The following is an 11,640-nucleotide window of genomic DNA, read 5'->3' as shown; positions in this document are numbered from 1 at the left end:
CAAAGCGATTGGTTAAACAGCTGTTAACACGCAAATAGTTAACAGTAAAAATTGATTTTTGGATTAGTTTGCTTTAAATCTTGGCTTCCTCATTATCGAAGGTAAGGAAGCTTTCTATTCATGCAGACAATTAAAAAAAGATATTTACTTAGAATAGAAAGTGATTCCTGAAATATAGTTAATTATCTATATACCTATCCAGTAGAAATAGTGAAGGAACAATACAAACCTATGTACCTGGCAAACAATATAAACAAGTGAATGTTATACATTAATATTCATCCATAAATTCCAATATGTCCGATATAAGGGCGTGTTTTTAATAATTTTAGAAATGACTGTAATAAAATATTTTCTATTTTCTTCGGCAAAAAGTGCAATTCAAATTAATTGTACGCACTAGCTGTAAAAAAAATATTTATATACACATCACTTAAATGACCGAGGTTTTTAAGCCTTTCAGAGATAAGAATGATAAAAAAGAAAAAAAACGAATGCAATGAGATATTTAATATCACAAAGGTAAAATGGCACATCAGCTACTTATCGTCGTTTACAATGAAATATCTCAGAAGCATGAAAAAATATAATCTTCGTACTAACAAAAAACAATCAGTTTTTAGACTTTTGATATGAGAGTGCTGCGTAAGGTTTACGAAATAAAATTTCCAGTGAATGTGCGGTGTGCATTTGGTCCCATATTAATTTTAAGAGCTTTATTTTATTTTATTTTAGCTTAAGCGTGGGTAAATTTATTTTACTTGGTATACCTACATATTAATACCTTTGTAAACCTCTTATAAATGTCTTGAAATCCCACACAATAATAGTGCTTAACTACGTTGATTATAAATTTTCTGGAAACACAATATTTCAAAAACGGATCGTCCCTTACATTTTAATCTGAAACCACAGGACAGTAGGATTGCAAAAATTACGAACTCAACAGAAATTTAAATAAAAAAGATAATTTGCAAATAGTACAATTATCGTAAAATATTGATGAAGTAAAGCTGATTAAAGTAGTCTTTATTATTATTAATTCATATTCTTATCCAGCTCTTCAAATTGACATTATTGCGTTAAATATTCAACGCACTATTTTACAATACTAGCGTCGTCCTAAACTATGAATTGGACTTTCCAAAAAAAACTCGAATCGCCATGGAGAGTTACGAAATTCTGATTATAACTCGAACCGTACATGAACCCTTTTACTCACAAAGTAAGATATCATAACGAATTAATATACATTCAGCAAGGCCAAAGATTTGTTTAGTATTCCAACGAAGCAAGTAGTAAAATATAAACAAGATCATCACTTATATTTGTCCATTGTTCTTTGGCAGCATCTTTACAAGATGACTTTGTGTCATATAACCTCATCTATTTCATTAATTAGTCCCCACTCAAGTGTATTTGTTATGTAATAGTTTCAACTGTTAAAGAATAGCTGAGCTGTTTCTAAGGTCGCTTTGCAACCAATTCAAATCTGAAATGTGCTTTGTCTTTAACTTAAAGAAATATAACGAAATCGAAATAGCGATTGGTAATTAACTGTTTAATGCCGCAATCACGTAATTTTTTTTTTTATTTTTTAATAATTTATTTATTGATATTTACAACTGTATACATATATACACATCAAGTAAATTTGCTGTAAGTGATATTATGACATGATAAAAACATGAGGAGAATATACTCATTGATAGAACTTCAAAAACATTTCTAAAGGAGAAGATTTCGAGGCCATCTTCTTTTCAGACGTCTAGAAGGATTATTAGATAATGAAGGAGAAGCCAGGTTAGAAACGAGTTGGTTTGGGTGGTTGGGAAGTTTATTATGGAAGGATTGGTATCTGGTTCTGGCCAAATCGGCAACATAGGGGACATTGAGGTCCTGATGGATGATTTGATTTGTGACAAAGTAAGGAGCATTAAGGATTTTACGAAGGATTTTGGTCTGTTAGGATTACGTCATTTTTAAATATAAAACTTCATCATAGAACATCCAAACTTAACTAATTATTTATGTAATAATGGATAGTTTTTATAAAAGTTATTTTTCCCCATTAATGTATTACGTTAAATGCGATAAACATATGTATATTAAGAAAACTTTGTCAAGTACATCTTGTACTATTTTCTTTTTGTTTTATTTTTTATGATAGATTATAATTTTTAGAACATATGCTTCATTCATTTTGCATATTTCTATTGCATAAATAATTACTTATACTTCTGTCCTTATTTAAATTGTTCTTTCTGCAAAATTACAATGTTTCTTTTTTTTGCTTAAATATTTGTATGCTATATCGTCTTTCATCGCCTGTACTAACTCAAAATAACCTATCTTCTTCGCAGAGAAATTTCTTTTTACAAGTTTAAGTGATAAAAACCTCTGAGTAAATAAAAAAAAAAATATAAAAGTTCACTATACTAAAAATGACAAAATTAAGTTGGGACTATTTAACGAAGGAGGGCAGTATATTTCCAGATGAATGATTTGTAGTTTGTGAATTAAATCTGTGGGTAGAGCTGTTGTAATACACTGTTGTATCCTTCAATGCATCGGCTATAGATCGATAGAAAGACATATACAGAACCAAACTTAATCCTTAATTACAGAACTACGACTGCTTTACTTTGTTTATATCATGGGATAAAATGCAGATATACTTTAAGTTCAATTATTACCTGCAGACTACTAAAGGGGTATTCATGATGTGTTAAATGTAAAATGTTTTACCATGTTAAATGTTATAATGAGGTGTAGATAGTTGACCGTAGATTACTAATTGGAGAAGATGGTCGGGGGTGTGGACAGCAAAAAAAATCTAATTAAACAAAAAGTTATTTATTTATGCCGACGTTTCGACCTGAGTTTCAGATCTTCATCAGAGCTATAGAACAAAAAGAGATTAATTGATAACCATGAAATTAGATATTAGCAGATTGATAACAGTGAAAGATGAAATATAATATTATATAGGTAAGAAGATATGTATAATATAAGATATGTAAGTAGTGTCTAAAAAACTGAAAAACAATTTAAATCTGCATATTGAACAATATATATGAGTAATGGATATACGATATAATAGGCAAGAAATTTATATAGATAAGTCCAAAAAAATTTTGTTAAATTAAGATTGAAGCGTATGTAAAAACAACATTTTAAAAAAAGGAACAAGGTAGAAGAAGAAATAAAGAGAATGGGTAATGAATAATGTAAGAAATATGTGAACAAGAGAAGAAACTTACAAGTTAGCAGGGAATCCTGGCTAAAACTGGTTGATTTGTAGAAAGCCACACTGGAGTGAGCGGAAGGACAAAGGATTCACTAGAAATGTAACTGTCAAGAAAGACCGTTGAGATATAAAAGTTGATACGAAATGAAAATGATAAAATAAAAGTAAAGTTGATTAAATGACATAAAAAGTGTGAGATGTAAAAATATGAGACCCAAAGGTAAGAGAATTGTTTAAATAAGTTATAACAAATTGTATAAGTGTTATGGAGACATGAAGGCCCTAATTTTTAACGTAATAGTATAACAAGGCTAAATGAACGTAGAAAACGGAGAACGGTAAGTAAGGAGTTATTTAGAAAAAAAAAATAAATAAATGAAAATAGTAATAATAATAAATAATTAATAAATAAATAAAATTAAATAAATTATGGGTGTTTTAATAAACTAACTATTTGGGAACAGGCTAAGGATAGGTTTTGTTTATCAGTTTTGGGATTGACTGGGGAAGCTGATGAAGACCTGAAACTCAGGTCAAAACGTCGCCATAAATAAATATTTTTTGTTTATTTATTTATTTTTTCTCACCGCACCCCCGACCATCTTCTACAATTAGATTTTATAAGTATAGGATTGTGAGCAGCCCTATTTAAAGTAATGTTAAATGTCAAATGCATAAGAGCTCCTTGTGGATTTGTTGAGCAACTTGTTTTATAATCTTTCCTTTCAAAACCTCATGTTATTGTTTACTTCTTATTTTTTTATAAAATTAACTTATTACAACATATTAACTTATTACCACTAGAGTGGAAGTTGTGAGAAAGTTTGGCCACTGAGTGTCTGGAGAATCAGGATGAGCTAATAGACATCTGTCATTACACTATTATTATTGTCATCCATTGCTTTATTAGTTTTAAAAACAACCTATACTAACACAATCAAAACAGAAACTACGAGCAAGTAACCTAACACGACAACAAACAAAATGGTGACAAGCTCAGCTGGTCTGTTGCGTGACGTCATTCTCCATTTAACAGACCCTCAACCATGTTATATGTAATATCGTTTTAACATGGTTAAATAAGGAAATTTCTCCATTGGACGTAAGTTTTTCCATTTAACACGTCTGTCCGACTGCTCTTCAGAATCTAGCATTATTATAATTTCTAACATTAGGAGATATTTATGTGCAATACGAGAAAGTAAAAATTAGCGAGAACCACACAATAGCGATACCTTTGAATTGGAGAGATTTCCAGGAATTTGGAACCGACAGAGCTAAGGTTATGACAGTTATCTATGTTATAAAGCACGTGACGCAAACAATACTTAGTAAGTTGTAAACAGGGGTATGGAACTAATGCAGTTCTGGAAGGGTAACAAAAAAAAAGATAAAATCGTTAGAAATGCTCGTTTCTGGCTAGTTTGAGGCGTATATTCTCAAGTAATGGTTCCGTGTTTATCGCTGCTCATATGTGAGATCAATATTTGTACTATTTGTTTGAACATCTATGATAATAATTAAGTGTATTTATAAAGCCACAAGTTAATATACAATAATTCTTTATGTCTAAAATGTAAAAGGTCAGTGAAAATCTTTGATTCTGAAGACATATTTTTCCAGTATGAAAACACAATTTTTACCTAAAATTTAATTGAAATACAGTTGAATTTCATCATATAGTTAAATAAATTGTAAAAATATATTAATACTTGCTCCCCATAATGCCCAAGGTAAGGACAGATCAGCCAAATAGTGAGGTGACTGTTTTAAGGAACCAAATAAGTAAAATGTATTTACAGATATTTTTTGAAAAGTAATTCCCACACCAGAGAGTTGCGGTATCTATATCAGATCCACATGTTCAGTAAAATATTATTAAGATGAAATATAAAATGCTAGGACATAACACTAAAAGAGGTATTCTTCAAGGGACGCAGCTGTTCACGCTTGATGGAGATTAATGATCTGACAAACCGTTTCAAACATTCAAAGGCCCGGATGAAGCAGTTTAATTCATCACCAATAAAATCGAATTTCACCTCAGTTTTGCATGGAAAACCGATGATGAGTTATTTATTTTAGTGATACTAGATAATGCAAGAGAAAAAAATGGTCAGACCTTCAAAAGGCAATTTCCCAAAATCTACTCCGTTCACATACAAATTTTCAAAACTCTAACTAAATTTTAAGATTTGGTTAGAATTTTGGCAGAAATTCAACAAGACTTATAATATTGTTCAGTCCGTAAATAACTCTATGAAGCAAATTCGATCCAAAGGGGTCTTATCTTTTGGGCCCGGGGACAACTCCAGCAGTGGCAGATAACTACAGGAACTAGAAAATGAGTACACATAACTGGGCGAAAAACCTGGTAGTTGAGCGTAATTCTGACAGACCAAATCACTTTAAACTAACATTTAGTACAAGAGCCGGGAAGAAAAAAAGGCAGTTACCTCACCTCAGTTTTTGATTACTTCAATAAAAACTATGTATAATTACTAGTCAAAATTGATGAGTCTGCCAAGTATAGGTAAGGGGATTAAAAATGGCGGCTGTTTTAAAACCTTAAAAAATCATTGTTTTTTCATTCGGAGCTTTATATCTTAGCAAATTTACTCTTCTTTAAATGACGTTCTCTTAGTTTTTCTTGTGTTGTTCCTACTTTTTAAGATATAGAGCTCCGAATGAAAAATCAGTTTTTTCATCGCTTTGTAACAGCCGCCATTTTTTATTTCCCCTACCTATACTTGTTAGACTCATAAATGTTGACTATTAATTATACATAGTTTTCATTAAAGTAATAAAACATTGGGTTGAGATATCTGCCTTTTTTCTCCTCTTGGGCTCTTGTATTATTTGGTCTTGATACATTACTTCCTTAACCTCATATTAATCCTTCATGTTTGTATTGGTACCGATTTTGTTATTTTTATGTATATATCCATAAATACACACACATCAGACACCCCAAAAACAAGTCTTTTAATTTTGGGATTATACTACAAAAAACATATTGCATTTCTTTGAAGATACTACTAAACATAAAGCAATTGGACAAATTAAATATTAAAGTAATCACGATGAACTAAATCTGAGAACATTATGTTTATTAACAATAGTAGTTCCTTCTTCAAGTATACAGGTGCAAAATAATAAACTGAGTCCTATTACTTTTCGCGAGACAATTTATATTCCTTAGGCACATCTAGATGGTGGATGTTTGTTGATGCGATACTGCCACCAAGGGTGTTTAACCGCCACGGCCTTGCCCCTAAAATACGGTCAATGAAAGCCTGATGTCCCCGATTGGGTCGACTCTGTCTCAACCACTCAAGACAATCAGCGATGTAATCATAATACGATCATTGTCTTGATAAAGTGTGAAATCTTTATTTATATCTTGTCATTCCAATCATCCTGTCATATGTAAGGCTCATAAAAAGGTTAAGTGAAATTAATATAATAATTATTTAATAACTATAGAGTCAAGAAAACATGATCAGTCAAAAACCGACTGCACATGTGCCCGCTACCTAGACCCCGTATTAGAAAAGACCTTTTATTTATGCGATTTTCTTAATTACCTTCTTCTATTATTTTTATCTGAAATCTTTGCTTTCTTTTTTTTTTTTTTTTTTTTAAATTGATAGATTTATTTATTGATAGATATTACAATCTGCCACACAGTTGTGAGCAATAGGTAATAGTGATGAATGATCTCATGAATGATAAAAAAATAAAATAAATAAATAAAAAAATAAAATAAAATAAAAAATAAAATAAAATAAAAAAATAAAAAAAAAAACTCTCTTAAAATATATACAAACAAAAGAATAGACAAGATGAACATAATCAAACTATCTGTATGAAAAATAAATAAATAAAATAACATAATGATAAAATAATATATACAATATTTACACAATCGACCTGAGGATCCCTGAGCCCACTCTATCCCCCACGTGTGAGGGGTAGAGCAGAGCTCAAGAGATCCCAGCGCATCCCTCTCGCCGCATCACTGGTAATGAGCCACTTTGCTTTCTAACGGTAAATAATAGGTCCATATTAGAACTCTTATTTCAGACATTTTGTTTTCAATCTGAATTTTATTTTCCCTTTTGTTTCCTTAAGTTAACTATCAAATCCTTTAATAGTTTATATTTATACATTTTTTCGCAACTTGTAAATTTGTGTGGTAAATTATTTCAGATTTACAAAATACGAAGATATTTTAGAGAAACCTATTTTAAAACTTCGTCATTTAAGCCCAGCCAAAGTATTTCAATTACGAAAAACTATAGCTTATATTAAAGACCATATAATTGTATGTTTATATATAAAATTCAATTGCATATTGATATACCGAGTTTTCGAGATAATAAAAAAAATATTAAAAATCGAACATCAGACATCAGTACATCCAATGGTTTCTGAAATAAAGTTTTTCATAAATCAAATTTATTGTCCGAACAACTATAAATCAATTTATTTTAGCAAATATCATGAAAACTACTATTCCTACGAAGGTAAAGGACATAAACTTCTTTATAGTCCATTAAGCCAGCCAAAGTATTTCAATGACGAAAAAATATAGCACATATTAAAGACCATATAATTGTATGTTGATATATAAAATTCAATTGCATATTGATGTACCGAGTTTTCGAGATAATAACAAAAATATTAAAAATCGAAAGATCTTTTCTAAAATATGTAACATCCCAGTTAACCTGTAACCAGTCTTAAACATGCAATTTCAGTTTCAGTTGCATGTCGTACGCACACCATTTTATGAGAATTGATTATTTCAAGTCAGAGAGCCTCAGAACATTTTTCTGTAGAAAACTAGAATTGGAAATTTTACAATACTTCCACTATAAATGTATTTTAGGAAGGTATCTATTTGTAAAATTTCTGAAGTAAAGGAAGTCGTAATCTATTGTTTCTAGACAAGGTTTACTACTGGCTATTAAACAACTCACCAGTTTACCAATTGTAATTTTCATATTATCATGTAATATTTTATTTTTTTGCGTAATATTCCATCTTCAAAACGACTCATTAGTGAATATATATTCAGTTACAAATTTGATTCATTAAAATCATTTCTATATTTTTTAGGCCGTTAATACATTGTAACTGTACTAATAATAATAATAATTATAATATATTCTCAACTTTTATTTTCAGAAACTCTCCAACGTTCCGGCCCTCAGGCCATTTTCAAGGACACAACCTATAAACATTTTTATTTTTATATTAATTACATTGTTTCCTTAACAACATATTCTTGCCTTAAATATTGATGTCATGTTGTTTAAAATATTTTCTCCATGCTAATTGTCCTAATTGTATGAAAAAGTTTTAGATTTAAGATATAAAAAGTTATGTAAGTAAATAATCAATTTAAAAACATTATTTGAAACTGTTATGATGTTTATTTTAATATTCATCATATATTATGACATCAATATTTAAGATATAGACAAGAATATCAGTATGTTGTTATAGAACAAGAGCCCAAAAGGAGAAAAAAGGCAGTTATCTCACCCCAATTTTATGATTACTTTAATGAAAACTATGCGTAATTAATAGTCAAAATTTATGAGTCTGTCCAGCATAGGTAGGGGGAATAAAAAATGGCGGCTGTTTCAAAGCGATGAAAAAAACTAATAAAAAAGTAATAGTTTACATGAAACTTCGACGTACAGATGTATATTAGCACTCAAATTAAAGCTAGTTTAATGAACTATAAAAGTAGTTTATGATGTTTATCTTCGTAGGAGTATTTTAGTTTACATGAAATTTTCTAAAATAAATTGATTTAGAGTTGTTCGGACAAATTTTCATTTGCCAAATTTACATTCATATGTGAATATCATAAAAACTACTACTCCTACTAAGATAAGTGTCATAAACTCTTTATAGCTCATTAAACTACCTTTAATTTGAGCGCTAGCAGACATCTGTAAGTCCAATGGTTTCTAAAATGAAGTTTTTCATAAATCAAACTTATTGTCCGAACAACTATAAATCAATTTATTTTAGCAAATATCACGAAAACTACCATTCCTACGAAGGTAAAGGTCATAAACGTCTGTATAGCTCATTAGACTAGCTTTAATTTGAGTGCTAATAGATATTTGTACGTCACATAGTTCCTGAGATATAGATTTTTCAAAATAAATTAACTAACTACTAATCTTTCAGTAGATATTTAAGAAATTTTGCTTTTTAAAAAGCTATATCTCGAGAACTATTGGACGTAAAAAGCTCTTTTAGGGCAAATATTTCAGCAAATTTACTCTTCTTTAAATAATGTTCTCTTAGATTTTCTAGTGTTGTTGGTAGTTTTTACGATATACAGCTCCGAATGAAAAAATAATGTTTTTTTAAAGTTTTGAAACAGCCGCCATTTTTTATTCCTCCTTCCTATACTTGGCAGACTCATCAATTTTGACTAGTAATCAGTCCTTGTTTTCATTAAAGTAATCAATAATTGGGGTGAGATAACTGCCTTTTTTTCTTCCAGGCTCTTGTACTATTAAGGAAACAATGTAATTAATATAAAAACAAACATTTTTATAGTTTGTCTCCTTGAAAATGGCCTCAGGGCCAAAACGATGGAGAGTTTCTGAAAATAAAAGTTGAGAATATATTTGGATCAAAATTGTGTGTGTATAATTAAATAAATCACTCTCAAACAATCATTATAATAAATAATTAATCTAATAATAATATATTAAATATTATGAAAACGTTCAGATTATTTGGGGAAAATACAGCAGTAAAAACTTTTCTAAGCTGTAAAAATAAATTCGGTGGAAATTAAGGTTAATTTCAAAAAATTAAATGAAAAAACCGACTACAGAAATTTCCAGACTTTTATGAAAATTCATTAATATATTTATTTATGTTTAAAGGCCCAGATGTAAATCAGATGCTTTTAGTATGTTGGCATGTACATCTATGGTACAAAATGTATTTGGAAGGAGCCCTAGGCGGTAGTGGTAGATATAGAACTTCAGTATCAAGTTTAATTATTTATAAACAACTTCACTGAAAACCTAACAATCAGTTTAAAGTCATATATAAAAAAATGTAACTGTTCTATGAACTATTTAGCGTCCACCAGGGCGGTTTGGGCCCTGTTTCATAATAAAGTAAAACTAATACTATTAATTTTGTAGTTTGTATTTGGTACTATTTCAATGACTATACAATTCTGCCAGATAATTATTTACTTTTAAACTCATAACTCAACTATTAGTCGTCCCAATCATAAAACAAAATGTATTAGTGCTTGTACTTTATATTTTTTGTGTACTTGTATTTATGGACTAATACTATTAGCTTTCATCATGAAACAGGCCCCTGGTATTAAATAAAAAAAAAATCATGTTATAATTTCGTCCCGCAGGACAGACAGGGTTATTTCCGTAGTCAGTTTTCTTTTCTTTTTTTTTTTTTTTTTTTTTTATTAAATAAAGTTTTATTTTTAACCTTTTTAGATCCTTAAATAATGGCGTTTTATATTTAATTCAATTGTTTTTTGAATAGTGTGTATAAAGTGAAGACTGTGACAACACAATATAATATTTTTATTTCAATATATAGTAATAGTGATGAAACTAAAATGTTTTGATAGAAAGTAACTAAAACATTTATTTTACAGTAAATTTCATATCACTAAAGTTTAATAATTAAAACTCTTATGCTGGATATCAGAAATAAGTTGTTATTTATTTAGTAGTTATTGCTCTATACGTATTCACAATTACTTTAGGTTTGACGATTACCACTGCAACGGTAAATTGGTCTCTTAAATGTTTATTACTTAAATTTATATTAGAATGACAGGTTCAAGATTGATTATACAAACTATTATTTACTTGTTCATGATGGGCACTCACTAATCATCATAAGTCAGTGAAACAAATTGTTTTTGAATCGATCACGTTAGTAGCTTATCTAATCCTAATATTAATATACTTTAATGTTTTGAGTGAGACCATTAAATTTATTAAAATAAGAAATTTTACTACTTAATTTTAACATTTAACACCCTAATGTTTGCATATGAAAAACAAGTTGTTTTATCTCTATACATTTATGCTATTTTTTAGTATTAACAATATTTTTTCTAATTCAAAATTGGCCTCACAATTATTAACTATATTAATGAAACTAATAGCTACTACCCATTATAACTCTCGAAACGCCATATACATTTGACCGTTAGACAGAAGCTTGTTTCATTAAAGAACGCAATTATCTCTAAATGGTACTCCAGAAACGTGACGGGTTTATTTGACTATGATGTAGATAAAATTATAGACATATCACATCTTTAATGGAATATTTCATAAGTTATGATAACAATAAAA

The 11,640-nt window shown here is 29.2% G+C and overlaps 1 protein-coding gene and 1 long non-coding RNA gene across 5 annotated transcripts in view; one reads left to right on the top strand and one right to left on the bottom strand.

Annotated features, from left to right (window-relative positions):
- LOC106679411 (peptide transporter family 1) overlaps positions 1-11,640 on the bottom strand; it is a 104,141-nt gene that overhangs the window by 38,924 nt on the left and 53,577 nt on the right. The window lies entirely within an intron of this gene.
- The window catches only part of LOC106679412 (uncharacterized), a 35,637-nt gene that overhangs the window by 13,176 nt on the left and 10,821 nt on the right, over positions 1-11,640 (top strand). Inside the window, exon 5 of one of the 3 annotated variants that reach the window (XR_010844925.1) lies at positions 5,183-5,293. The exons of the other annotated variants lie outside the window; for them this stretch is intronic. This is a non-coding gene — a long non-coding RNA (uncharacterized lncRNA). Of the gene's footprint in view, positions 1-5,182; positions 5,294-11,640 lie in introns of those variants that run through there. 3 annotated transcript variants of the gene reach the window in all.

Source organism: Halyomorpha halys, unplaced genomic scaffold (genome assembly GCF_000696795.3).
Source record: "Halyomorpha halys isolate HHAL.00 unplaced genomic scaffold, Hhal_1.1 Scaffold200.1, whole genome shotgun sequence".
NCBI classification, from domain to species: domain Eukaryota; kingdom Metazoa; phylum Arthropoda; class Insecta; order Hemiptera; family Pentatomidae; genus Halyomorpha; species Halyomorpha halys.
This window is presented reverse-complemented; position numbering and strand designations above follow the sequence as displayed.